This window comes from Sus scrofa, chromosome 1, assembly GCF_000003025.6.
Source record: "Sus scrofa isolate TJ Tabasco breed Duroc chromosome 1, Sscrofa11.1, whole genome shotgun sequence".
Taxonomy (NCBI): domain Eukaryota; kingdom Metazoa; phylum Chordata; class Mammalia; order Artiodactyla; family Suidae; genus Sus; species Sus scrofa.
The window spans coordinates 248,055,722-248,073,764 of record NC_010443.5 but is presented as its reverse complement, the minus strand read 5'-3'; the positions used below and the strand labels follow the sequence as shown (position 1 = coordinate 248,073,764).

The 18,043-nt window shown below is 43.5% G+C and overlaps 1 protein-coding gene across 16 annotated transcripts in view; it reads right to left on the bottom strand.

The window, feature by feature from the left end:
• Window positions 1-18,043, bottom strand: part of ZNF462 (zinc finger protein 462) — a 152,657-nt gene that overhangs the window by 108,028 nt on the left and 26,586 nt on the right. The window contains exon 1 of one of the 16 annotated variants that reach the window (XM_021067165.1): window positions 898-13,656. The exons of the other annotated variants lie outside the window; for them this stretch is intronic. The gene's annotated coding sequence lies outside the window, so the exon portion shown is untranslated. Of the gene's footprint in view, window positions 1-897; window positions 13,657-18,043 lie in introns of those variants that run through there. 16 annotated transcript variants of the gene reach the window in all.

Genomic DNA, 18,043 nt, shown 5'->3' with positions numbered 1-18,043 from the left:
TGGGTGAAGCCCTTAAGAAAAAAAGAAAGAAAGAACAATTGCAAAGGAGATCAAGTCTCTAAAATTAACAAGGTAATTCACCTGGGTGTGGTCCCTTGTGAACAAAACCTAAATTACTTCAAGATTTAAAACAACAGAGAAATGGTGGGGGATGATATGAGAAAAAGAATATGTATATATTTTATATACATATGACCAGGTCACTTTGCTCTAAGCAGAAATTGGCACAACACTGTAAATCAACTCTAATAAAAACTTTTTTAAATAAAAATAAAACCACCATCATATGCAAAGCACCACAGTGATCTGGCAAGATAGTGTTAGTTATAAACAGTTTGTACCTCAGTTTACTAAGTATGTTCACTCATCCGCCAACCCTGGCATTCCATTTTCTACCAACTTAAGACTCCTTAATGACTCTTTAAATCAAATCAGATGATCCCTATCCAGTTATTTTATGAACTCCAACCTTAAGGTCACGAAGATAATTTTTAATTGATTTACATCTGCATATAATCAATTCTCAAACAACAAGTTATTCCACCCCTGTACTGAAAAGTTTTTTTAGTTCTGTGAAAAGAAAAGCTATTTCCTCCTTAAAGGAATTTAAGCAAGTGGAAGGAAAGTTGTGCAAATGACCTGAAATCAAATGAAGAAGCCTGACCCAAGGTATATTTATGTATAACTGAATCACTTTGCCGTACAGCAGAAATTAACACAAAATTGTAAATCAACTCTACTTCCGAAAAATAAATTAAAAGAAAAACAAGCCCAGCCCATAGCCATCTGGAAAAAACTCAGCCTTGGATCTGTCTCAATCTGTGTTCTCTCCCTTCTCTTAGACTGGTATCCCTGCAAATTCCAGGTCTCCAATCTACTCAACAGTCTGATGCTTACCTGCCTCCTATGCTTCAGTGTGTCTGACTGAGAAGAGAAGAGGTTTCCATCTCCTGTCGGCCTTTCCCTTCCTCATCCCCATAGGTACCCATCCTGTCCTTCTCTTGCCACGATCAAAGGCGTGCTCCACTTCCTTTTATCTAAGATGTGGATTCCTGACCAATCCTCTCCTGACTTCTCTGGTAGCCCACGCATTTTCAATTTCTCGCTGATTCCTAGCTAAGTCATTCCCCTTTTAAACTCTCCCATCAGGGAGGAACCCCCGCCCTTAGAGACACACACACACTCACTCACTCACTCCCTCCATGTCCCTCTGTCCTTCTCTCTGTCCCATCTTCTTCCCTGGGAAAACAATCCAGGTACCAACAACTAGGGTTGAATCCCAACCCTGTGCCTTATGAGCTGTATGAACTCTTGACAAACAGTAAATTCTCCAAGCCTCTATTTCCTCATCCATATAAAGAAGTCCGCATTCCACAGGGTTGTTGTGTGGACTCATCTAAAAAAAAATGATAATAAAGCATTCGGCATAGTATCTGGTGTATAGGAAGACGTAACTATAATTGTCCTCATTACCATTAATCCCCCTTTTTCACAGACAAGGGGCATGTCATCCACACCTGGCATTTGTAACTACTACAAATGTTTGTTGAGTCTGCTACAACAAACCATGGTCAAGAAGAACCGTCTTAGGGCCAATGAAAGAACACTTTTAACTCCTTAGTTAACCCAGCCATCACTTCTGCACCATTTTCCACATAGCCCATTTCCTCTTTTTTTTTGTTGTTGTTTGTTTTTTGTGGTCTTTTTGGGGCCACACCTGAAGCATATGGAAGTTCCCAGGCTAGAATCAGAGGTCGAATCAGAGCTGCAGCTGCTGGCCTACATCACAGCCACGCCAGATCTGAGCCATGTCTATGACCTATACCACAGCTCAGGGCAACGCCAGATCCTTAACCCACTAAGTGAGGCCAGGGATCAAACCCACATCCTCATGGATACTATTTGGGGTTCTTAATTCTCCGAGCCACAACAGGAACTCCCATTTCCTCTTTAAATAACTCTCTTCCCTGGATATCTATGACTCTCTCCACTAGACCCCCTCCCCCAGAACCACCAATCTGCATTCAACCTTCAATCTAACTTAAGCTAAGGTTTCTCAACCTCAGCACCATGGATGTCTAGGGCCAAATAACTTTTGTGGTGGGAGGCTGCCCTGGGCACTGTAGGATACTTGGCAGCACTGCTGCCCTGTACCCAATAGTTTCCAATAGCATCTCCCTCCCTCACCCCATTACCTACCCAGTGGTGACAACCAAAGTGTTTCCACTGGTCTCACTGGAGACATTGGGGGAACAACAACAACAATCAACCCCAGTTAAAAACCACTTTCTCCAGAAAAGCCTGCCTGGGACTCCAGGGCTCAGTTGAAACCTGCTAGGTGTTCCTGAATCCTGGAAGCATTTTTCACACAGCACTGTCTCCCACCTGCCTGTCTGGTGAGGACCTTGCAGAGTGAGTTCCTTGACAGGAGGCACTGAGTTTGACTCAATCTCAGCCCAGGCCAATGTCTGAAGCCTACATACTCTTCTTCCTCCACCAAAAACAAATGTATTAGAAGACATACTTTAACACAGTTTTTCAAGGTTAAAAGAAAACAATGAAACACCTCCATGCATACTAAGTATAAACTTTGATGGTAACACCCATCCCTTATGAGAAATGTACAAACTACATTTGTACATCAGCTACCATGCACCAACACTGTGCATTCACTGAGCACTGGGGTTGCTACTCAAGTGGGGGAAAGTGTGTCTCAGTAGCTGGAAAATAAGGAATCAGGCTGAACTGATGGGCTGAGTGTGTGTGTGTGTGTGGTGGGGATGGTGGGGCGGATGTTGGTGGGGAAGCCTAGGATCAGAATTAGAGTAAGGCTTCAGCCTCAGTCCCACATGGCCATGAGTTACGCTGGAGGCCATCCTAAGGAGATCAGCAGGACCTTTCAGCTGGCCTATTTCCCCCTGTATTCTCGAGCATAAGCCATCTCCTTCCGCATCTCAATGCTGTCCTTGTCTTAAGACTTCCTGGATGATTTGGAATTTCAGAACTGAATGATATGCTTCTACCTTCAGCCTCCTTTTCCCATCTCCTTGTGCACATTACCATGCTCCTTATACGGTGCCTGCCGCTGGCAATGAAATTTCAGACAAAGGAGAGTGTCCCTACAAAATACCATTTTCATAAAGCTTTGCTGTCTTCCAGAAGGCTGGTGTATTGTGGGGAGGAGAAATGTCAGGATTGAAAAGAATGAACTGGTCTCCAAACAGTTTATTTCTATGGGATTACTTAAGTCTTTGAAGACCCACCTATTAAAGAGGAATGAGGTCCCCGATGGCCAAGTTCAGCACAGCATAGGCCAAGCTCTCTAGCATCTAAAGCTGAGAACCCCAGGTATCCAGCTCCTTCGGCGGCATTACAAAACCTGTGCTTCTCCTCAGGGAATTCTTGGGAGAAGGCATAGATGAGTGAGAAAAAAAAAGTAAGCTGCACAAAAGAATGCATAGTCTGTTACTAGTTAAATAATAATGGTAATAATAAAATGTAGGAAAACAATCAGAAGACATATTCCTCAAACCCTTCTCGAGGAAGTTTGCTCTTAGGGTAGGGTTTAAAAAGGACTTTCACTTTCCCTGAATTCCAACTCCTATCACGTTTGTGTATTTTTTATTAGTATGTTGGTTTGACGAGCTGGAAATTATTTTTAAACATTTGAGTGTTTTCAGAGAAATAAGTAAACAAGCTAAACAGTTTCCCTTAAAAAAAAAAAAAAAAAAAAACAGAAACGCAGGTCCAACAAGTCAGCCCACATTTTAGGGAACGTGTGGGTGTGAGATCATGCCAGTGTTTAAAGACTTAATATGTGTCCACATAATAATGTGGGCATGTTAACAAAAGCGGTCCAGCCAAGACTGACCACAGAACACTAACTGCCTATTAGCAAATGGACCAAATGTCAATGCTTTGCTAGCTCTCTCCATGAACTTCAGAGAGGAGCAGGTGCATCCCATATGAGTTTGAAAGCAAGCTTCAGCTGGAATACATATTTGAATGCAAACTTGAATCAACCAGTTGACCCCATGGACTGACCTTTCCACCTGACATTCAGCAGTGTTCCAGGAAGCCCAAGGAGGACAAAGACTGTCCTCCAGGCACTGCACACTTTAGCATATACCTCAAAACAGATACATCTTAAATGTCCCTCCTGGAAATATTAGAAGCAACATAATCCACTACCCCCTGGAGATTCGTGGCACACCACGCATGACCACCTCATCCCAATCTGAGATAAGGTGGGGAATCTGAGACTCAATGAGGTAAAGTCTGGCTTAGAAGTATCCTGTCATTGCCAAGGCCATTACATCACACATTTAGATGGATGAAGAGGGAGTTGTTGACCTGGAGCTCTCTGCCCTCATTTAAAAGAAAAAGCATTTTCAATCATGTCCCAAACACATATTTATTGATCATCTACCATGCACCAACACCATGTATTTATTGAACACTTGAGTCCCTACTAGGGACCAAGACCTGACCAAAAAAAAAAAAAAAAAGAAAGAAAGAAAAAGAAATATGGGGGAACAAATGCAAGGATCAGGCATGCTCTTTCTCATGGAAATTAAAACAGAGTTGAGACAAGACTAATAGCAAAAAAAAAAAAAAAAAATTAGAGAATGAAGAACTCTAAGCACTTTGTAATGACGCATGGATTGTTACGGTACAGTTTCCAAGCACATAGCTGATGAGAACAGCTGGGAAAGGAAAGGACATGGCAAGTCTGCGGGTTTGATGGTGAAAGTTCCTGAAAGCTAGGCAGCCAGCTGGGTCGGCAGCATGAGCTTAGGTTTGAGCAAGAAAGATGACAGGATCTCACCCTAGTAGTTAGGATCTAGCTTTATCATCTACCACCTGACCTCAGACAAGATAGAGAACTGCTTCCTCACCTGTATAATGGGACTAAAAATATCCCCATCTCTTAGGGATGAAATAAGATAACATCTATGAAGTCTCAAATATCAGGTCCCTCCCTCCCTTCACTGCGAGAGCAACAGGGAACTCTTATCATCCTTAATCAGGGGAATGTGACCTAATGCAAGCTGTGTCCTCTCAAGATTATTTTGGCAGCACTAGGAAGGACTTCTGGGGGAGGAAGGGAGGGTGGTGAGATACAAGCTGCTCAGGCAGCTGCTGAGATGGTCCAGGGATGAGACAAAGTAGGTCTGGACCACAAAGATGTCCTGGAGGTGAGGAGAACGTGGTCAAACCTACACAGTATTTAGAAAGGAGAAATGAGGAGTTCCCGTCGTGGCGCAGTGGTTAACGAATCTGACTAGGAACCATGAGGTTGCAGGTTCAATCTCTGCCCTTGCTCAGTGGGTTAACGATCCAGCGTTGCTGTGAGCTGTGGTGTAGTTTGCAGACGCGGCTCGGATCCCGCGTTGCTGTGGCTCTGGCATAGGCCGATGGCTACAGCTCCAATTCGACCCCTAGCCTGGGAACCTCCATATGCCACGGGAGCGGCTCAAGAAAAGGCAAAAAGACCAAAAAAAAAAAAAAAAAAGAAAGAAAGAAAGGAGAAATGACAAAAGTTGACGTGTTGTGACTCACATTACCAGGTCACTACCTTCTGACCCATTTAGACCGACTAATGAGAAGTGGTCCAAACTCACTTTTTTTTTTCTTTAAACATCTGTGAAGAACAGTTAGTTCTTCAATGACAGACAAAAAAAATTATACTTTTAACTACATTTTTAAAAAAGAATAGTGCCAATGAAGGCGTAGAATATCCCCCATGAACTTTAAGAAGCAATGGTCTTTAGGGTGGAATTCCTTAATGGGATGGTAGTCAAAGATAATCCATCAGCCTATGATAACAGCATTCTTTATATAGTTTCTATTGAATGAGATAGCAAGGAAATTACCTAGCCCAGCACCGCCAGAAAGAAATCTAAGGCAAGTCAGGTATGCAGGAATTTTTAATTTTCTAGCAGCCAGAAACAAGTGTAATTAATTTCCATGTTTATTTAGCCTAATATATCCCAAAGTATTACTTCAACAGATACCAAATACAAAGACATATTCACGAGATAGTTCACACTTTCCTTCTATAAGCCTCAAACTTCAGTCTATTTGAGATTTACAGCAACATCTTCATCCGGACCTGGCACATTTCAAATGCACAAAATGGCTCAGGGCTGCTGTTCTGGGCAGTGTAAACTTAGACAACCTTCGAGGATCCCTCTGAACAAAGTACTTGTTCAATGGAGTTTTCACTGGAACTCACCTTGAGGTGGTGTCCTACTGCAGCCGAACATCTGGAGTGGGAGAGTTTTCAATGCTCATCTAATCACATCAGTTCCCTGGCTTACAGCCCTGCAACAGCTTTACATTTTCCTTAGGACTAACCAGTTAGGGATCTCTTGTTCAAGGAGAGTCCATTGCATTAAGTTTTATGGATTTCTGAAACAATATCTTGATATCTTCTATAATAATTGAGATACAAAGGTCTTCCTTAAAGCAAAATCTCTCTCCCTACACTGTCAAGCTGGCTTTCTAATGCAGCAACCCCAGAGCAGATCCAGCTGAAGAACACCTTTGGCCAACAGGGGCTATTTTGAACATGGCACTTGGCCTACCTAGCAGAACCCAGCACCGTAGTTAAAAGCATGGGCTCAGAGCCCACTTGCCAGAGTTGGTATCCACTTACTATTTGGTCTTGGTAAACTGCATAACCTCTCTATGCCTCCATTTCCTCACCTGTAAAAAGTGGTTAAAAAACCAAACTGGTAGTACTATTTCATAAGATTACAGTAAGGATTAAATGAGGTAATATACAAAGATCCTTCGGGCACGTAGTCTGTGGCCAATAATTCTTAGCTACTGTTTTCATGGACTTCTCTGTCCTCCAGAAATGCCAGTATCATGTTTCTGGACCATCCCAGAGAGGTGTGTAGGCAGCATTGCACAATGGAAAGCCAGCTCCCTGACAGGCATTCACATCCCTGTATGAACACCTAACACAGATGTGACCACATGCCAGTTACTTAACCTGTCTGAGCCTCCACTGTCTCATCTGCTAATTAGGAACAACAATGAAATGGGATCCACGGAACAATAATGGTGAAGATGACATGAGAGAATAGGTCATCTGGCCCTTAGAGAATACAGTGCCTGGTTTCCCTGGAGTACCATTTGTATTTCCTCTTCCCCTCTCCCATCAGCACACATTAGCTGGGGGGTAAGCTGGAGTCCGTGCCTTCTAAGTGAAGCAGAGGCAAAGGGAAACTAGCATGACAGGACTGTTGACTATTTTAGGAGACATCTGTTTTCTTACCAAATCTTAACCACGTCTTTAATCATCACTAAAATCCATTCTCCATAAGCCATAGCAAGCCATCTGGGCCAGTGGCTCTGAGAGGGATTATTCCATGAAGAACATAGTGGTTTCCTTCCACAATGATACATCCTCACAAGGTTAGAGGACATTGCCCGAATATCCTCAACTTCCTTTAAAAGCCTACAATGCATTTGTCATTCATGGGTGAGTCATCCATGGTGTCCTGGAAAGGGCTGGTCAGAAGACAAGGTTTGGGACTTTGTCCTGGCTTTCAACCAGCTGGGACTTTGGGGAAGTCACCTGATCTCTGTGGGTCAGAGAGAGCATTTCTGCTCCAGGGAGTTGTGATAGAGAACAAATTTACATAATGTATACTGAAAGCCCTTGGTCTAAAAAAGTTTTGCAAATCAGTGAAAGGCAGAGATTTATCTCAACTTGACTTGCACGCTTTTGTGCCTTGGTAGTGTATTTTGGAAGTCTGCTCTGAGATAAGCGGACTCTGGCTTTAGGTTAGCTTTGTCATCTCATCTCCTACCTTTTTCTCCAGTTCCAGAGTTAGGAACAGGAGATCGAGACCTCTGACTTTGAGAGCAGGAATAGGATGAGGCAAAATGGCAAGAAGCCTGGGGCCAGGGTGACTCATGACTGTGGAATTCATGAACGGGTGGAATGCTCTCTGCATTTCTCTTCCATGTCAAGTCCCTGGGTGAGCAAGGCACAGATGACACATGGAGGAAACAGGCATACTGCTTTGCAGACCAAATTTTTATGTGTGCATAATACATACACTCACATAAACATACACACACGTACATGTGGGTGGTGTGTGTGCTCACACCTGCGCACCTGCAGCCAGATAGGAAGGCCAAATCGAAGCAAATTATTCCTCTATTAAGTTATGTAAAACCAGAAGCCTATGTTGAAGAAAAGGGGTGTTTTAGAAAGTACAGCACTTCTTCAGTTGTCTTTTTCTTCACTGCCTCAGAGTCTGGCAAATTAAACCCCATAAATCCTTTGATATGATTAAAATTTTTGAGAAAAAAAAGGTGAGGTGAAAAGGAAGAGAACTCCTTTGACAAGCCATTAAAATTCTCAAACACTGTGAGCCTTTTACAGGGTGGGACGTGGGGATGTGCGGGTCGGGTGAGAAGCTTAATAATGCCAGAATGTTTTTTTAATAAAAAAAGTACAAAGATGGTCTAAACGCTACAGCAAATAAAGCCTGTATGACACACTCACGTATCAAGCTAACAAATCTTTTGTCCAAATCACACTTTTGCTAAATAGACGCCAGGATTCTTCTAGAACAACAGAAAAGGACCTCCAAGGGGACATTCCAAATACCTTGTGTGTAGATTTTCTCACACAGCTGTAGTTATTACAACTCTATTAAACCAGCTGCTAATAATTTTCCAACGGTCCATTCGTTCTACCAATGACCTTGGGCCACCACCAATTTCAGACCTCATCTTCATGTCTTAATCAACAGCCTCAAGTGGAATCCCCTCCTCTCTCAACAGAGAAACACATTTTGAAGAAAGATTGTTGATCGCATAGCTTCCTCGTCATCAGGGAATTTGTATAATGTGGAATTTAACCTACAAACCCCAATCTTCCTGAAAGGAAAATGATGCCTCTGAGATTTCCTTCTCTACAGCAAGGTGAAAACTTAACTTTTTTTTTTTTTTTTAATCTCCATTTTTTCCTTGTTTAACAGAACAGAATGCATGGGTGAGTCTGTCAGGGCTCTGGAAAACTCTCCTGAAGTGCTTGATCAACAATGGGAACTCATCCAGGGCAAAAAAAAAAAAAAAGCCATGAAAATACATCCTAAGCCACTTCAGATTTGTGTACGAAAACATCACCTTCCCTATAATCAAGGGCGTGGCGAGGAAAAGAACTTACACAAGGGATTTCATTTTCAGATGTGATATATTAATGAGACTGAAGATGATTCTCAGAGAAATCAACACCATGAAAACAAGAGTGCCAAGACGGAAAGGAATGTCCTTTTCTTAGGCTTGGAACCGAAAATATTTTTCTCTCTCGTGACCATCTTAACTTCAAAAGCAGAAGCAAGGAATGTCAATCCGTATGGAGCTCCGCTGGCTGCTTACTCTGTTTCCATTCTTTCCACAGAGAAGGGGAAAGGCAGCCCATTGTGTGACTCCGCCAAGAGAGATGAGAAGAAAAAAAAAAAAATCACTTGTTTTTCAACTTTCTGAGGACACAGATAACTCGAGGAGAATGAAAACACAAAGATGAATAAAGATGATTGGGGAAATAAATGTTAAGATTTTAAAAATCAAGAAAGTTGGGAGAATGCAAGAAACGTCAGAATTTCCAGTAACAAAGAGCATGGGCTTCAGCATTTGTGCGCTAAGAAAATGCCTTTTTTTTTTTCTTCTTCTTCTTCTTTTTTTTTTTTTTTTTTTCTGGCTTCTTTTTGTTACTTCTTCAGTACTTTTATTCCAGGAAGAACTTTTGTTCATTACTGTAAATATCTCAATCTCCCACTTCCTAGAAATCCATCATCTCCATTTCCAGCTGGTGTATTCTCTGTTCCACCTTTTGGCTTTTTACTCATTCTCATCAAAGTAGCTTAAAAAAATCTTGATGTCCGGTCCTAGCCACATTCTTTGTCCAAAAATAAAAAAATAAGTAAAAGCCTGACTTATCCATTTACTCAATCAGAAAGGTACAGAGGGTACTGGGAATGCCATTTAGTCTTGAGGAATAAAGCTGAGAAAGTGGCTTGGGGCATCTCTTTGTTCACTCTTGCTGGCAAGTTTCCAGGCAAAAGTATTCGGTAATCTCATGATAATTGGACAACACAGCCCATTATGCACACTCCCTCCGATGCAATATTGTTTCAAGTCAAAGCATGATGCAAGTGACATGAGCTTTGGTGGAGGAGACAAAGGCAGGGAGTGACCTCTGGAATTCCACAGCTAAGCACATGCCCTCTGACCTGGACCCACTGGGCCAACCTGAGACATTCACTCACACGATGAAGGTAAGCCGGAGCGTGTCCACGTGAGAGGGGACAAGCCTCAACTCTTTATCATCACAAATGGCGCTGAGCCTAACTGCATAATAAAACCCATGTATAAACTGTGGTTATGGACACAGAAGGAGAACTGCAGAAGGTAGGATAGTTGAGAGAGCCGTTTCACGTATTGTGCAGTATGCTAACTTTTTATATACCCAAAAGGGGACGGAGAAGTAGATGAAAGAATTTTCCTAAAGATGTTTGGGATACTTCCAAACCCGGAGACTAGAGGACTGAGTCTTCCTGGAAGAGGTACTTCAGGCGTTGCTGTTTGATGACTGGAATTTCTAGGGTATGTATGTGTGAATGACGGCCGAACACAGGCTGACAGCAGATGTGAAGAGCGAGGCCACCCATAGTCTAGTCAAAGCCAGTAAAGTCTTAAATATGGTTTTTACTGCCTAAAGAGCTACATGCTATCACCAGATTTTCATCAACTTTTAGCAGAATGTCAATCCAGGAGGGGTGTGTGTGTGTGTGTGTGTGTGTGTGTGTGTGTGTGTAGCCACTGCATACAAAGCAGAGTCAGAATCCTGTAGGCATAGAAGGAATGTGGTCAATGTGGAATCCAGTCTCAAGCATAAAGCATTCAAGGAAATGCTGGTCTGAATATACACCAATTGCCACTGGTGGCCTCTTAATCTGTGCAGCTGGGTCCCCTGAGGTGTCCGAAAGAATGGATGACAAGAAAGACAGCCAACAGCTTTATTTGGGGGAGCTGATCTTCAGCAAGTAGGAGAGAGCACGGAAGCCAAAGAAAATGCATGACTGTGCACCATGTGAGGTGTGGCCATGCGTCACACCTGCCAACCACTGGAGATAAAAACACAAGATTATGAGCTTCTGGAAGACAGGATCTGGTCTTTCTGTAAATCTCCAATGTTTAGCACAAATGTTTAGCACAAACAATGTCTGAACGAACCACTGAATGAATAAGAGTGAAAGACCAGTAGGTCTGGTGTCCAGCCTTCAAAATCAGGGAACCAGGCGGTCTCTTCAACTAAGAAGTGTCTGAACGGGAAAGGTTGTGCAAACACCCAGGGCAGCCACAAATCAAAGAGCCGGGCAGGGGGTGCTGCACAGCCTAACAAAGAGTCTGCCAGCCCTGTGCCCTTTTAACCAGACTCCCCTGTCCATGTCCCACATCTCATCACTGGCATGACTTTCAAATCCAAAAGAAGGCAGCAGGGACATCAACAACCTGAGCCTGTTAACGATCACATCAGGGGTGCAAAGAGACAGGCAAGTTTTAAGAGATAAATGGAGAGGCAGCAATTTCTGAGGGTTCCCTTTTAAAAGGGGTGCGGAGGAAGGGTGTGTACGTGGGGAGTGGAAGTACTGACTTTCACCTAGGTGTCCCATTAGGCCAATATTTTGCAAAGCCAGGTGTGTGCAATTTGCTTATTAAAGTTCTCACCCTGGGGCAACTGACAAGACTCATCAGTCCTGGAAGACATGTGCTATGACCCCAAGGCAAGTTAAAGCACATCCGGAATATTTTAAGCTAGAAAGAGAATCTTTTTGTTAAAGTGAAATGGAATCATTTTGCTGAAACAACGGACTGGGAGGGAAAGAAAGTAAGAGTGGTGTGTTCCTGGTTTTATGCAGAAAGTATACTATTATCTTCCAAAACAAAGGATCAAGGTTAGATACGGGTTCCAAAAGGAGCAAAGGAAATGTTGGGGTTTTTTGTTTGCTTGTTTGTTTTAGGCTGCATCCAAGGCATGCAGAGGTTCCCAGGCCAGGGATTGAACTTGCACCACAGCAGAGACCTGAACTTGACAGTGACAACACCAGATCCTTAACCTGCTGCACCACAAGGGAACTCCAAAGGAAATGGTTTTTTATTGAAGATCCTAAAAGAGGTGGTATTTTAAAAGGAAGTGTGCCAGCAAAAGGCAAAAGCACCAAGGTGGGCTACTGTGCCTACTTGCTAAGAGATTCAACACCTTTTTTGGGGGGGCCACAGTTGTGGCATATGCAAGTTCCTGGGGTAGGGGTCTAACTGGAGCTGCAGCTGCAGGCCTACACCACAGCCATAGCAATGCCGGATCCAAGCTGCATCTGCAATTTATGTCACAGCTCATGGCAACACTGGATTCTTAACCCACTGAGTGAAGCTAGGGATCCAACCAGCATCCTCATGGATATCAGTCGAGTTTTCAACCCACAAAGCCACAAGAGGAATTCCCAGAAATTCAACACTCTTTTGAATATCAAGATCTCTTAGAAATCTAAGTAAATCAACTGTAATTAAAAAACATGTTTTTAAAGCTCTCTTAGAGATCTAGATGACCCTCCCTCCTCATTGGCTAACCAGGTGGGACAGACGCGGAACGGCCAGTGGAAACAGACTGGCATTGCTTAAGAGGAGCTATTGGCGGACGAAGATGCAAAAATACAGGAGAGCCTCAATTCTGTTCCCCAGACCGGCCAAGAGGGGCCAATGGATGAACCTGCATGGGAAATCACAGAGCCTTTGCTATGCTGTTAGCAACAGCATTCATCTCAAATTACACGTTAACAGATTGCTCTGCCTGAGAAACAGAGCTCCCCATCGAAACACTGACCCCATTCTGGCAAAGTAGTATCACACACGCTTTGTTCATAGGATAACCATGACAGAGTTCTGGTGGTGGGTGCCCCCCCAGCCTACAGATTAACAAACTTGCACTTACAGAACACCATTCCCTGCCTACCTAGTGCTAGGCTTGACAATCACAAATTCACAGTGCCCTTTAAACTGCCAGGGACATGCAGACCCAGCACTGGTCCTTACAACAGTTTTTCTTTAGAAGCAGAAAGGGTTCTAAAATTATATTGAAAACCTTGTGAGGGTCACATCACAAGAAACTTTACTTACCCAGTTTTTCCTCCTAATTTTACTATGTAAACTACATAAGGATAACTCCTTAAAGTCCTCTTTTATCAAAGTTTCATCATTCTAACTATACGCCATCTATAGAATCTACTACATGATAAGGCAATCATGGCCCCTGTGGATTCTGTGACAAACAGTTCATTTTTTTCTCATTAAAATAAAGAAGAGAGAGAAGGTACAGAATTTTTAAAAAAGCACACTATGGATTGGCTTTGTTCCTCAAAACCTAGAGGGTTTTTGTGCTACTTAACAACTTAGTTACCTTGGGCAAGTCCTTGATCTCAGATTCACTCTCTCTGGCCCTAAATGGCATTAAGGAGTTCCTGTTGTGGCGCAACGGAAATGAACCCGACTAGTATCCAAGAGGACAAGGGTTCCATCCCTGGCCTTACTCAGTGGGTGGGGGATCTGGCATTGCTGTGAGCTGCAGTGTAGGTCGAAGATGCGTCTGGGATCCCACGTTGCTGTGGCTGTAGCTCTGATGAGACCCCTAGTCTGGGGACTTCCCATATGCTGCGGGTGCGGCTCTAAAAAGCAAAAAAATAAATAAATAAAATTCGTTTAAATAAATGACCTCAGAGTTCCCATCATGGCTCAGTGGTTAACGAATCCAACTAGGAACCATGAGATTTCGGGTCTGATCCCTGGCCTCGCTCAGTGGGTTAAGGATCCAGCGTTGCCATGAGCTGTGGTATAAGTCACAGACAAGGCTCGGATCTCGAGTTGCTGTGGCTCTAGCATAGGCCAGCAGCTACAGCTCTGGTTCAACCCCAAGCCCAGGAACCTCCATATGCTGCGGGTACAGCTCTAGAAAAGACCAAAAAAATAAAATAAGATAAAATAAAATAAATGACCTCCAAGTTTCCTTTTAGTTTAAAAATTACATGTAACAAATACCTTGGAGCAATGACGGTCAAGATACCATGGACCTCCCTTGGCTGTCTTCTACAACTTAGCTGTATGACCCTGGGCAAGTTTACAACCTCTCTGAACCATCTACAGAGAGAAGGGATTTAATATAGATGTTCTGAGAGGTGCCTTTGAGCAGGTCAGCAATGAAAGACAAACTGTGGATAACACATAAGAACAGGTAAGACGGCTGAGTGACCCTCACCACTATCAGGGTTAGACTATATGAAAGCAGAAAGAGAGCTCTTCATTTTAGTTGATAAAAACCACAGTGAAAACCCTATCACATGGATGGACCTAGAAGCTATCACACTAAGTGAAGTTAGACAGTGAAAAACAAATATCATATAATATCACTTAGATGTGGAATCCAAAAACAAGGATACAAATGAACTTATTTGCAGAACAGAGACTCACAGGCTTGAAATGACTTATGGTTACCAAAGGGGGCAGTTGGGGGCTGGGGAATGGACTGGAGGTTTAGGATTGGCATATACACACCAGGGTATATGGAATGATTGGCCAAGGGGGGACCTGCTATAGAGCACAGGAAACTCTACCTAATATTCTGTGATAATCTATGTGGGAGAAGAATTTGAAAGAGAATGAATATGTGTATATGTATGAGTGGGTCACTTTGTTGTACAGAAGAAATGATCACATCCTTATAAATTAACTCCATCCACTTGCATTAAAAAAAATTTTTTTTTTTTTTGTCTTTTTGATATTTCTTGGGCCGCTCCTGTGGCATATGGAGGTTCCCAGGCTAGGGGTCAAATAGGAGCTGCAGCCACCAGCCTACGCCAGAGCCACAGCAACGCAGAATCCGAGCTGCATCTGCAACCTATACCACAGCTCACGGCAACGCCGGATCGTCAATCCACTGAGCAAGGGCAGGGACCGAACCGGAAACCTCATGGTTCCTAGTCGGATTCGTCAACCACTGCGCCACGACGGGAACTCCTTTTTTTTAATTTTTAAAAAACCCTATCATTGCTTCAAAGTGCTACTTAACAACCTTGTCACCTTGGATAAGTCTCTTGATTAAGCCTCTCCATGAGCAAGTGTCTTTCTGATTGAATGGCCTCTCCTTTGGTTTATAACATCTGGAAATAGGAAGTTTTCATGAACACCAAGTGAGAAGGCGCTCAGGAGAGAGGAAGTCTGTGGTCTTAAAACACATAATTGTAAGGGACAGCAGCTATGGGAAGTGCCAGCCCTAGGACCTCCCACCTCCCACGGCCTTTTCCTTCTCCATCTGATCTCCTTGCTGTCTTCCAATAAGCTTAGACAAGACAGAGACCCCTCAAAGCAGGGCTCCAGGCAGTCTCCACCAATCAATCAAAATTGGCACAAGAACTAGAAGCTATTTGCCAGCGCCGTGGTGGCGGAATAAGCACAGGGGGCCAAGACAGGAAACTGAAATTCCATTTCGGGCTTCCTTAACTAACTTCATACATTGTGGACTTGGGACAAATCACTGGAGCCTTTTAGAGATGCAAAACCAAGGGCTTGAACAGGCTGATTTCAAATCTCTAGCCTGAGATTTTGTTTCTCTGAGTCTAACCAGTGACGTGATATTCACGGAGGATGACAGGAAGTCCTTTCCTCTTGGACCCTATCTCCTTCTGTTTTTTGGAGTTGACACCTGCTGTGTACCCATGGGTCAAGATTTAGAATGTGCTCACAAACTATGTCTGGAGCCTACAGGCGGCACCCTGGCATTTTATTTATAAAACTGAGATCCAGTATCATTGCCAACATGCAGTGGCTTGAATCCTAAGAGCTGGATACCCTTGAGTCATTATCAACTTTCGAAACAGGCAGGCATTCCCTCAGCTGAACAGAAAGACATTTCAAGCTTTAAAATAATTCCAGGTTTACATAAACACACTGGCGTCATGAAGAGACAAAGATTCAAGAGTGGTCTGGTGAGATAACAACCTCAGCCACCTTCTGGCCACCCTACCCCCTTCATCTTTTGTACAAAATCAGTGATGTTCCACAGGTCAAGACGGGGCTACCTCCTCTCCTGCTATGGCCATATGGCCAACACACCAACTCCTTGGCTAGGAGTGACCTCTTGATTATTATTTAGTAAAAGCCAAACGGTTCAGGTCTGTTATTTTCCTTCTAAACAGGCATCACACATTTGTTAGGAGACCTCAAACACACTTTACCTTCTCCTGGGGCAAAAGAAAAGCCTCCGTCTATCTAGATGAGGAGACACTCAAAGAGCAGAGCAGCATGAGAACGCATGACTTTCTCTGGCATCTTCCCCTTCTCTTCAGGTGCTTTAGGTGAGGGGAGGGGGGAGGGGATGGAGGTAAGACCTGGAAACGCTTAGGAATCAGATGGGCACCAAGCGGTCTTCACCATCCGTCCCATCTGCAGGAGAGCCAATTCAAGTTGTCCTGGTTCTGACGTCTGGATGGTGGCATGAGCTCAGCACCATAGACCTAAAGGATGACCTCATGCGGATTTCTGCTGGGGCAGCTGGAACAGGACGGGATCACTTGCCACAGTGATCTGAGTCACTGCTCAACTACATCTCAGGGTTAACAAGATCACATGTTCAGCTGCTACTTAAAGCCTTGGAGGCACTTCAACCTCTTAACTTGGGTAAGCATTAGAAGCCTGGTAGGTAGTGTCCAACTCCTCAAAATAACTTTGAAGAGACGATCTTCCATTCTTGGAGCTTCTAAGCAGGCCAAGGACATGACCATGAGTTCTGAGGCCACGACCACTGTTTTCGGTTACTAACAAATGACTGTCATGAAGAGAAATGTCCTCAACTTTCTTCTTTCTAACACAATTGTTTCTTCTCTGCTGCTTCTAAAACAACATCCTTCCCACTCCCTGTGAGACCTTTAAAGTTGGGAGGAAGAATGGAGAAAGAACCTCAAACATCCTTAACAATATTTGTTCTGTAGTCTCTCTTTTATGTGTGGAGGGTTTTTTGTGGCAGGAGTGGTGATGGTTATTTGGGGGACAAACAACATAGAAAGAAAAGGGTAATTTCACTGCTTTTTCTCAGGGAGCCAGAGCATCCAATTGGTCAAATTTTGCAACAGGGTCATTTTCCTTTCTGTTGAGATTAATGCAGAAAACATCCTAAGAAGGTTACGTTGACCACACACATCGCTTTGAAGCAGAATCTTCTTCTCTCCAAGCTTCACCTTATCTCTCGGGGGCAATGTTTATTTAGCTGATTCATTCATTCATTCATCTCCTAACCACACATGGAAGATCTATTACTTATCAGGCACATTATTAGACCCCAGATCAGGGTGATTCTGTAGTCAAGGTCGTTCTGATTCACAAATGGGTCAGTGAGCTGTGGCCCAATATCAGAGGCAACAGCTTCAAACCAGGACAGGCAGGCAGCCATATGGAGCAAGTCCTTGGTCAACAAGTGCATCTCTTTATTGTTAACAGAAAAAAAAAACAAAAAACAAAAAACCCAGACACTAAATGGGTGGATCAGGAGGAATCTCTTAGTATAAGGCAATCAACATAACATCACCTCCCTTTGTGTCTGCCAAAGGTACTCATATAAAAAAACTGCATGTAATTCGATTGATGAAGGCCAGATATTCTGCTACCATGGCCTCAGAGTGGGAGGGAGGGGGCGGGGGAGTGGGGGATGGTAATGGTGATGGAGCGCAGTCAGGAGCCTGCCACTGGGATGACATTTCCCAAACCTAAATCACTTGGTATACTGTACCCTTAAGGTGCCCTGGAGGGACTGGATTCCTAGGGAAGAAAAGATGCAAGTCTATTCCATAGCTTAGATTATTAGCAGCTACAAATATCAAGTTCTGACAGCATCTCTTTCCTCTTCCTACTTTCTGCATGTGAGACATGAAAGCACCAGTGGGTGCTTCCTTCTCCCTTGCCAGCCTAATGA